Raw genomic sequence first — 10,432 nt, forward strand, 5'->3', positions numbered from 1 at the left:
GTGAGAGCTCCAGTCCCTCTTACCTTCTAAAGAGGAACTTTAGTGGGCTTTGGCTGCATTCTTTCAGCACCAGAGCACACACTCTGCATCAAGCTCATTTACACTTATTACTTGGAGTATTCTGACATTTTCTCTTTAGTTTATTTTGTATTCACAGCTTGAATGAAAACTAGATCAACAGGAGCCATGGCTGCTGAACTCATGCACCTCCTTTCACAACTCCTCCCAGGCCCTAGCACCTTTCACTGATCTGCAGACAAACGCCACTGAACATCAGCACCATTGCATGACAGTGCAGAAGGACTATAATTGACAAACTGCAGAGGATTGTGACTGTAAACTTCCCCCCAACAAAAGAATCTGTTTATAAAACTCTTTGCACTAAAAAATTCGAATATAAAAATGTATATATTGTTCCTGATATTCTCCAGCATTCAGTTGTTCCTTTGTTTATTCTTTCGTGCCTCAAATATTTATCGAGTGACTGTTATTTGCCAGGCATTTTTTTAAGGTAGTGGGCATACACAGTGCATGCCTTCAAACAATATGGGTTACAAGATAGGTAACAGGTTTTTCTAAGAATTGGGGTTTATCGAAAGTAATAGTTGAGCGGCATAATGTTAATTTGTCTGGTGCAGATTTCCTATTTCCTGAGTTCCCCTATTTAAAATGCTACTTGGGCTTCCAGATCCACCTCCCCAGGATTCCCTCCGGGGGTCTGCTGCTTGGAGCTCCGCCCCACCTCCCTTGGCCCCACCCCACCGACCCAGCACCTCTCTGGCTGGTCACCGTGTTTTGGTGTTCCCTTCCCTCTGGCCAGGAGCCTCTGGAGCCGAGCGCGGGATTGCCACCGCAGTTGCCTCCTGCCCGCTGGGTCCCCCACCTTTTTACTGTGCTCATTGCACCTCAGTGGGCCTTCCAGAGCTCCCGGAGCGTTTTCTGTGTTCATGAGAGGCACTTTCACTGTGACGCACCGCTTTTCCTGTTGGCTGAATGATTCTTCCCAGTAACGCCAGAAGACAATGATGCTTGTATTGGACAATTAAGGATTCTGAAGTCAAAGTTCTTGAAAATATTAATGGCAGGGAGATAATCACTTTTTAAAGTAATTCTTGGAGATGGTGGAGTTGGGAAGAGTTCTCTTATGAACGGATGCATAACTAGTAAATTTGATGTCTAACTTCCATACAGTAAGTGTGGAATTTTTAAATAAAGATTTGGAGGTGGATGCACATCTTTGTTATCATGCAGATTTGGGACACAGCCGGTCTGGAGCAATTCCGAAGCCTGAGAACGCCATTTTACAGGGGTCTGGCTGTTGCCTGCTTACTTCAGTGTTGATGATTCACAAAGCTTCCAGAATTTCAGTAACTGAAAGAACTGCAGATGTGAAAGATACCGAAAGCTTTTGTGTGTGTGTGTGTGTGTGATTTTGGGCAACAAGATAGACATAAGAAGATAGAAGAAGCCAAAGCCTGGTGCAGGGACAACGGTGACTATCCTTACTTTGAAACAAGTGCAATGTTGCCTTTGAGGAAGCAGTTCGGAGAATTCTTGCTACAGAGGATAGGTCAGATCACTTGATTCAGACAGACAATCTTCACCTAAAGCCCAAGCCGGCTCATCTTTCTGTTTATCTTTTTTTTTTATTTTTTATTTTTTTGACAGGCAGAGTGGACAGTGAGAGAGAGACCGAGAGAAAGGTCTTCCTTTGCCGTTGGTTCACCCTCCAATGGCCGCCGCAGCCGGCCTGCTGCAGCCGGTGTACCGCGCTGATCCAAAGCCAGGAGACAGGTGCTTCTCCTGGTCTCCCATGTGGGTGCAGGGCACAAGCACTTGGGCCATTCTCCACTGCACTTCCGGGCCACAGCAGAGAGCTGGACAGGAAGAGGAGCAGCCGCGACAGAATCTGGCGCCCTGACTGGATTGTCAGTGCATTCTATTTAACCCACTCATACATGTACTCAACAAAAACACGGGTAATAGGAGAATTAGCCTTTGCAACAGTGAGTCATCTAAAGAAATTAAACTAACATGCATTGCTGTTTTTTCATTAGTTGGTGGGAGAAGGGACACATCCACTCGAGAGGAGTCATTTTACTTGGTAACAACGCCTTGCATTTATAAATTATAACAGTTGTCTAATGCTTAACTTAAATATGTAACTTAGAGCTAATAAATGAGATGACCAAGACTTTAATTACAATTTAAAAAGCTGACTATTCCAGAAGTTACACTTAATGGTTTTTTCCCAGGAAAATGGAGAATGACTTTTTATATGTGTTTATTTTTATGTAATTAGCATTGTTGGTTCAGGGAAAACATTTCCTGAAGCAATAATATTAAATATTAATGATCAAAATCTAATGTATTTGCATGCAAAAGTAAAATAAAATGTTAGTTCGTTTAAAAAAAATTACCAAAAATGCTGACAGTAGCATCCCTGTTTCTTTGCACTCACTGAAACCTCTGGTCCTCAAGTGCATGGAATTGGATTAATCATAATCCTGGGTTCATGAAAACTATCATTGTTGGTCCACTCAGGACTCATTCATCTATCTATGTAACTGCCTGTCATAGCCAAAGTGATCTGGAGATTTAATGCTATGCAAAATATGATCAAAGATTATAAGGTTATTGTAATTAAGACAGTACTTATAAAGGTCAGTGGTCGGGGACCATCCTTTTTCTTGTTATGAGGAAGAGAGAGAGAGAGGGTGAGAATGAAAAGAAGTTCCCACCCAGTCATTGACTCTCCGAATGTCTGCAACAGCTGGAGTTGAACCAGGTTGAAGTCTGGAACTGGAAAATCAACCATTTCTCCCATGTGGCTGGTGGGAGCCCAATTATTTGAGCCATCACCTGCAGCCTCCCAGGATCTCCATTCATAGGAAACAGGGGTCAAAAACTGGAGCTGGCACTCAAACCCCAGACATTCTGATATAGTACATGGATTCCTAATAGGCCAAATGGCCAGCCCATTCTTCTTAAATTGGCCAGTGAAACAAAACAGAGAAATTGAAGCAGATTTGTGCAAAATTTAGATCGCTGAGGGAAAGGAGAGACCACTGAAGAAGCCAAGCTAGAAACAATGAGGATCACCAAAGACTGCAGATGGTTGAAGAGCTTTAATGTCAAAAGTTAAGTTTTATTTTTTAAATCTAAGCTTTAAAACTTTCAGAATATAGGTGAATACTTTTCTAACCTCAAGGACAAAAGATTTTCTTAAACAAGATATAAAAGTGCTGATTTTGAGAAGATTGATAAATTTGACTACTCTAAAATTAAGAACTTGCACTCATCAAGTGATTTTAAAGAAAAAAAAAGAAGATAAGACAGAAACTCAGGGGAAGTATTTGCAGCCCACATAACTCATAAAGATCAGAATCTTACAAAGAGGAATCCCCACAAATCAACAATTAGTGAAACAATTAACACCCTTCTTTCCTTCTATTGTCATCTACTTGCCCCTGTTCTCTCACTCTCCCTTCACTGGGATCCCCTCAACCATCTAAAAGCAATTCGTATATTGTTTGAACAAGTTGCTCATGTCTGCATCCATCCATCTCCTCCAGCTGGAATACTTCTGCCATCCCAGCTGGACCACTGCCACACCAAATGTGTCCCCGAGCAAACCTCATTACTCCTAAGAAACTTCCTTTGGGATTCCAACTCATTACTTCTAACTCCCTCAGAATTCATACAGAATCAATTTAACCTTGGTTGCTGTATTTCCATATTCTTCTTTAATTCTGATTTTGTAGGTATCCTGTCTACCCTGTTATATGTTAATGTCCCTGAATGTAGGAACCCTTTTAGTACATTCTGCTGTCAGTTTTCATGGTCTTCCTTCTGCCAGATTTTTGCACCCCTCAGCTAAGCACAATGCTATGTACATGATGGCATCCAGGAAATCAAAATTTGTTCTAGGGACTGATTGCAAACAAAGATTTTACTCAAAGTAATCACAAATTCTTCAAAAATAAGACAAAATTAAGGTGAATTTATCCAAGGAAATAAAAAAAAAGGGAAAAAGACAGCAGTTCACACAAATAAATGTCTAACAGAGATCTTAGTCAAGTTTTGTAGACATATGGAAGAGATTTAAAAATATCCATTTATGAAGAAATTGTGAAGGAAGAAAGCTATGTAAACAAGCCAGATTGAGGAAAAATTGCATGTTAGAGTAGAGAAAGACAATAGCAGCAAGTTTTAAAAAACATCTCGAATGGCAGTGAAATGTTCAAATAGAATGGCAACAAATGAAAGCAAATGACTGGACTAATTGGGATTATGTTAAAAGATTGTTTAGAAGATAAAAACCCAGATGTGTTTATGCCTCTTACTTCAGAAAAGCGTGTGGAGAGCTACCTTTATCAGACAACAGTTTTCCCGACAACAGATATAGGCAGTTTTTAAATGGTACCTGCAAATGAATTTGATAAGGCAATAATTCCAAATAATCCATGTTCATGATTTTTGCAAAAGAGGAAGAAATTGACAAAGCGCTGATTTAGACATTTTCAGATTATATTAGAGTCATAAGAGTTTCAGAATGAATAGAATATAACAGAGTGGGAGCTAACTCAGTAACTAAATGTTGTGTTAGTTGAGCAGTGAATTTAGTTTGGGCATTTAAGATTCTCCAATTTCTTTGATTATTCAAAATACTTACATAAAGGTGACAATTTATGAATTAGAACTCTCTCAAACATTAACCCCTAGGATAAAATGTGATAAAAATAAAGGTTCATTGCTCTTCAAACTAGGACTGTTGAATTGTTCAGGCACAAAAGGATCTTAACTATGGAGGCGGTTCTCATGTTAGGTACTCCCGTTACACGAACCCTGAAGACAGCATTTCAGCACCTCCAGGTTCCATCTGTCCCTCTCAGGTGCCCAAGAGAAGTTGCATTTTGTGTTGAAACCCAAACAGCAACAGTTACTGGGCAGTAATTGCATGTCTGATGCTGCATGGGTGCTGTCAAAGTATGTCAGAAAGAAAACGTGTTTTCAAACATTCTGCATTTGGCATGTATGTGTCATTAGTAGACATGCATCCAGTCACTCATTAGTTTATTGTGGATGGCACCTAGGGAAGCAAGAAGTGTGGAGGCTTTGGAGTCTAAGCGTATGGGGTCACATCCAAGCTCTGTCAAGCACTGAGTGGGTAAATCACTTTCTTTCCTTAAGCCTCACGTGCTAAATGAAGGTAGGAGTTTGGGGGTTTGGTAGAATATCTCCTCTACAGGATTATTATGATAATTCATTTTGATCATTCATATGGAAATATTTTCAAATTATTAACATTCTCTAAAATGAGAAAGATCAAAGAGGATGAGAAATGAGAAGAAGCCTTGAGATTTAGGAATCTTTAGGTCCTTGATGATGTGGAATGTGGAAACTTGAGAGCTTGATGCATCAGGTTGAATAGATGAGAAAGTAGAAACATCCGATAGAGCAAGTTTTTTCCAGGAAGTTTCTGGTGTATTTATGCCCCGAAATGGTTTAAGGATTCAAATCAGAGATTATATCATGTGCATTTTTATATACCAGCTCCACTGTAGCTATAGAGCAGGGTGTTATATAAAAATAGGCATAGGAAATATTAGCTAAACATGTTGATGACAAAGCAAAGAACAAAAGAAGGCAACAGCTATAGGAGAAGAAAGTCGTAAGAAATTTTTCTAGCACTTTTTTGGCTTTTATTTTTCTCATTTTGAAAATAGGATACCCCCGTGTATTAATTGTAAGAGGGCAGAATGAATAAAGTAGGATTGATGAAAGGCATTGCAGAGATGCAGTTATTATTTCAAATGATGGAGCCAGCCAAGAGAAAATGAGATCAAGAATACAGAGGAGTTCTGTGCTGAAATAAGGAAGAGAAGTTGGCATTAAGAATACAGGGAGGATACTCCAGTTTCTCTTTAGATCGTATAAATCCTTTTACTGAAGAATACAGGGAGGAGACCTTACCTTGGACAGAAAAAGTTAGAGAAATTCTCAGATGTTGCTTGTAGTGAGAAATAAAGTTGATGATGCTTAAATCAGATGAGTTCTACTCACCAGGAATGCAAGAGTTAAGCTTTTCCTGGTGAATAAGAGGGTGAGTTGGTATTTCTGATATGGCTGACCCATAGCAAGTTAACATGAGATAAGAAATGGATAGTTGCAAAGAACCTGAGGTAGGGATATCAGGATGTCAGGCGTGATGACAAGAGGATGCTGAGCGTGAACTGCCATGGAGGAGGGAGGGCTTAGTGGATAGGTATTTAGTTGTTATTTTTGGAGCATATGCAGGGCAAGAAAGCTGTGTTGATGTCTTGTCAAATTTTTACCTCTAATAACGCAACCTGATGGTATTCTCCCCACTTCCCACGACTGCTCCAATGGAAGAATATCTGTAGTGAAACCAGCATGCAACTTGAGAAATTTGCTTACAAGAAATAAGCTTTTGAGAGATGAGGGAAATTAGTACGATGAATTTGGAATTACCATGAAAAAGAGACACTAATTGAATCTGTCCAGAGTTGTCAGGGGTTGTCTTGAGAAGCATAACTTACCAGCAAAGGGGAAATTAGGCCAGATTGGTTTTTACTAAAACAAATAAAACCTAGTTTTGTGATTCTTTGGAAAGCTTCAGTGGGCCTTCTATTGCTAATGTAGAGATAGGCTATGGCTCTTCATTCCTTGTCCAACTGTGCTTGATATTATTTTTATTAAACAAAATGAACAGATGAGGATAGATAAACTCTAAGTTTCAAAATCTGTGAAATTTCAGCAGATACTTGAATTCACTTAAGTATCTATCACAGCCCTGCTGAAACTAACATTATATATTATTTCATCTTTTGCCAATTGCTTTTTGAAAAGCATGTTTTATTTTTAAAACAAAAGTTAATATGAGTATAAACACATTCTACTTAAAAAGTTTGGGTAATGCATGATAATTTTACTTACAAAAATCCAGTTAATTCATAATAGGATAACTAATTTAGTAATTCCTCTGTTGACAGGAAATTAATTTGCTTCCAGTGTTGTGTTTTCTTATTCAAACTACGATGTAACAGACATTGTACATCCTGCCTGCTTAGATGTGTAGTGTATCTCTACGACAATGTGAGATTGCTGTGTTGAAGCACTTGCACCCTTGTAAGGTTACTTCCTGAGGGGTTATATCAACTTACAGTCTCATCAATAGTGCATGCGAGTATGCCTGATTATTTAATAGACTCATATAACAATATCCCTAGTATGACGAAGAAAATAAAGAGCAAACTCTTTTTCTTTTTAGATTTTTTTAAATTAGGGAAATTTATATATGTGAAAGAAATATCAAGTGGTATACACCACAAAAGAAAATTATGATATATACAATTATATATTATGTGTGCTATATATTGCACTTGACATTTAATGTGCCCATCAACAATTTGTCAACTTATATGTCTGGATTTTGTATTTCCTTCAATATTTTAATACATTGCTATTTGCTTTCTCATGCTCATGCTATATTACATTTATGTTCTCCTTTCCTGTCTTTCATTATAATCATTAATTTACCTTGCTACTACAATGATCTCACAAACATACTTAAGAGCACCTTCGCATTCCTTTAATGGGAAGTGTTTAACTGTTCCCCTTAGATCTTCAGCTTTCCCATCATGTGTGAAGCTGTATTAAGTGTTTCTTGGTGGCCCATTTTTTTTCCTACACATTTAGTATTATTTTCAGAAGATATCATCCTAAACTGAAACTGCCAACTGAGTCAACAGGAATAATAATTTTAAGAGTTTAATAACCACTATGTTCCTAAATCTGTATATATAAAATGCATGAAATTTGTGTACTTTAAATAAAATTTTAAAAGAGTTTAATAAATATGGTAAGCACTGCTTCTAGAAAAAGTTTCACCAATGAATAACATATGCACTTCTTCAAACTTTCACAAAATTGCTTTCTTAATAACTTTCAACAGTCTGTTAATTTGATGCTATCTCATGCTGTTTTATTTATTTAATTTACTTGAAAGGCAGAGAGATTATATATATATATATATATATAGAGAGAGAGAGAGAGAGAGAGAGAGAGAGGTATTGATCAATCGTGAATCTACTGATTCATTCCTCAAATGCCCAGAGGTGGGCTGTGCTGAAGTTAGGAACCAGGAAGACAATATGAGTGGCAGGGACCCAAATACTTGAGCCATCACCTACTGCCTCCCAGAAAGTGCGTTGGCAGGAAGCTGGAGGAGAGAAAGGAGCCAGCACTTGAATCCAGTTACTTGGACATGGAATTTTGGCATCCCAAGTGGCATCTTTAACTGCTGTACCAAATAACTGCCCCTTGTGTTGTTTTAAATATTTTTCTTTCTTTTTAGTGGGTATGAATATTGCATATACCTGCCCTTCATCTACACAAAAATTTTCTTTACGTCCATTTCTGAATGTTTTCTATGTATAGGGAATTATTTTCTCTGGGGATGGCCTGTGCATTGTGGATTATTTAGCAGCATCACTGCCCTGTAACCAATAAAACCTCCAGATGTTATAAATTATCCTGTGGAGGATGAAAGAGAACTTTCTTTAGAATATTTTCCTTAGCAAATAAATTTTCAAAATGTAATAAACTACCTGATTAGTTGACATATTTTGGAAGTTTGTGTATTTTTATTTAAAGTGAGAAATCCTTAAAAAAAGGTAATATATGAAGAATGTCATGGATGTCAATCCAAAAAGCTTCATCATAGCACCAAAGTTGGATAGGAAAAAAGAGGCAGGGGGCATTGAATTCAACTTGCCCACAATTGCTCTCCAAGCAGTAGGGACTGGAACTCAAGTGTTTCATCCTAGACTTCAGGTCGTTTCATAATCCCACTCTCTAGCCCCTTCTCCATTATACATTAGCTGAGTCTGTCTTCTTCAAGGAATCTTTTGCAGAAGCCCATCTTAGCTACATCGATTTCAACTAGTCCTGTAGAATACTTACATGGAGTTCTTCTGGTAATGCTTGGTGTTTAAACGATTGTTGCTTGTCTCTAGGGCTGATCCCAACAACTTAAAAACTCTTGGAGAGTCCTTAGATAAAGGGCTCTGACCATAAAGGACACCAAAAGGATATTATTAACTAGGAAAGCTTTGACAAAATCTGTTTTTGTTAGGATTATGATGGCACTGAAACTGATTGAGTAGTACCAGTTCTTTATAAAGAGATGAAATTTGGCCAGTCATAGGGAAGTGGAAAATGGAAGCAAAAAATTATTTTCAAATGAAACATTTGTGTATAGTTCTATAACTGACTAAGAGATTGGAGGAGGGTGGGTACATTTATAAATGAGGGGCAGGTAGGGTGGAGGTGTGGAAGCAGGAACCTGAGAAGTAGAGTGAAAGTGCAATACACTGAATGGAAGACAACAGATGGATTAGCACTCAAAGCAAAGGAGAAGCAGCAACCCCTGCCGCTTTTATAAAAGTCACACTTATTTCTATGGATTCTAGGGTATAAATTCCACGTACATCATTGCATCCCCGAATGTAAAGACTTACACATTAAACACAGATATTTATTGAAGATGCTACTAAACGACTTCCTGGACCTGGCTTCTTGAAAAGCACTTCCTGTGCTCCTGCAACAGGAAATCGAGTTCTGCCCTTAACCCATGTATGATAACAATGGTCAATCCTACAGTCCTGGAGAATGAGTTGGATATGAGGTCTATTTTCAGTGAAACTTGCAGTCTGATTTATATCCTTTTTTTTTTTTTTAAGAGTTATTTAGTTATTTGAAAGACAGAGTTACACAGAGAAGTAGAGGCAGAGAAGGGGGTGGGGGCGGGTCTTCCATTTGCTTGTTCACGCCCCAAATGGCTGTAATGGCCAGAGCTGTGCTGTTCTGAAGCCAGGAGCCAGGAGTTTCCTCCGGGTCTCCCACGCAGGTGCAGGGGCCCAAGTGTTTGGGCCATCTTCCACTACTTTCCTAGGCCACAGCATAGCTGAGTCAGAAGTGGAGCAGCCGGGACTTGAACCAGTGTCCATATGGGATGCCTGCACCACCGGCGGTGGCTTTACCCACTACACCACAGCACTGGCCCCTAATCTATACTCTTGATAAACCTCAAGGAGTAGCTACTAATACCTTTTAAAGATCAGACAAGTTTGAGTTGGAATTGTGGCTCTAGCAATTTGTGATCCTGGGCATATCAAAAATGTCCCTAGTTTTCCCACCTGTAAAATGGTATTAAGAATTTCTCTCTCATAGGATTCTTCTGACAATATAAAAAGTGGGAGACAATCAAATGGCAAATGCAGCTAAAGAAAAAGATTATTTATTTTCTATTTGTCACAGAGTCAAGCAGGGAAATCATCTTGCAAAATAATCAGGAAGGATTTGAGGAATTGTGAAATAGATGCTTCCTTGGTGTTCAGGGCCAAGG

At 38.7% G+C, this 10,432-nt stretch overlaps 1 pseudogene; it reads left to right on the forward strand.

Annotated features, from left to right (window-relative positions):
- The first annotated feature begins 1,078 nt into the window (after positions 1-1,078).
- LOC108176932 (ras-related protein Rab-9A-like) lies at positions 1,079-9,096 on the forward strand (annotated as a pseudogene).
- Positions 9,097-10,432: the final 1,336 nt, after the last annotated feature.

This window comes from Oryctolagus cuniculus, chromosome 3 (assembly GCF_051225735.1).
Source record: "Oryctolagus cuniculus isolate XC-2025 breed Fujian yellow rabbit chromosome 3, ASM5122573v1, whole genome shotgun sequence".
Classification (NCBI taxonomy): domain Eukaryota; kingdom Metazoa; phylum Chordata; class Mammalia; order Lagomorpha; family Leporidae; genus Oryctolagus; species Oryctolagus cuniculus.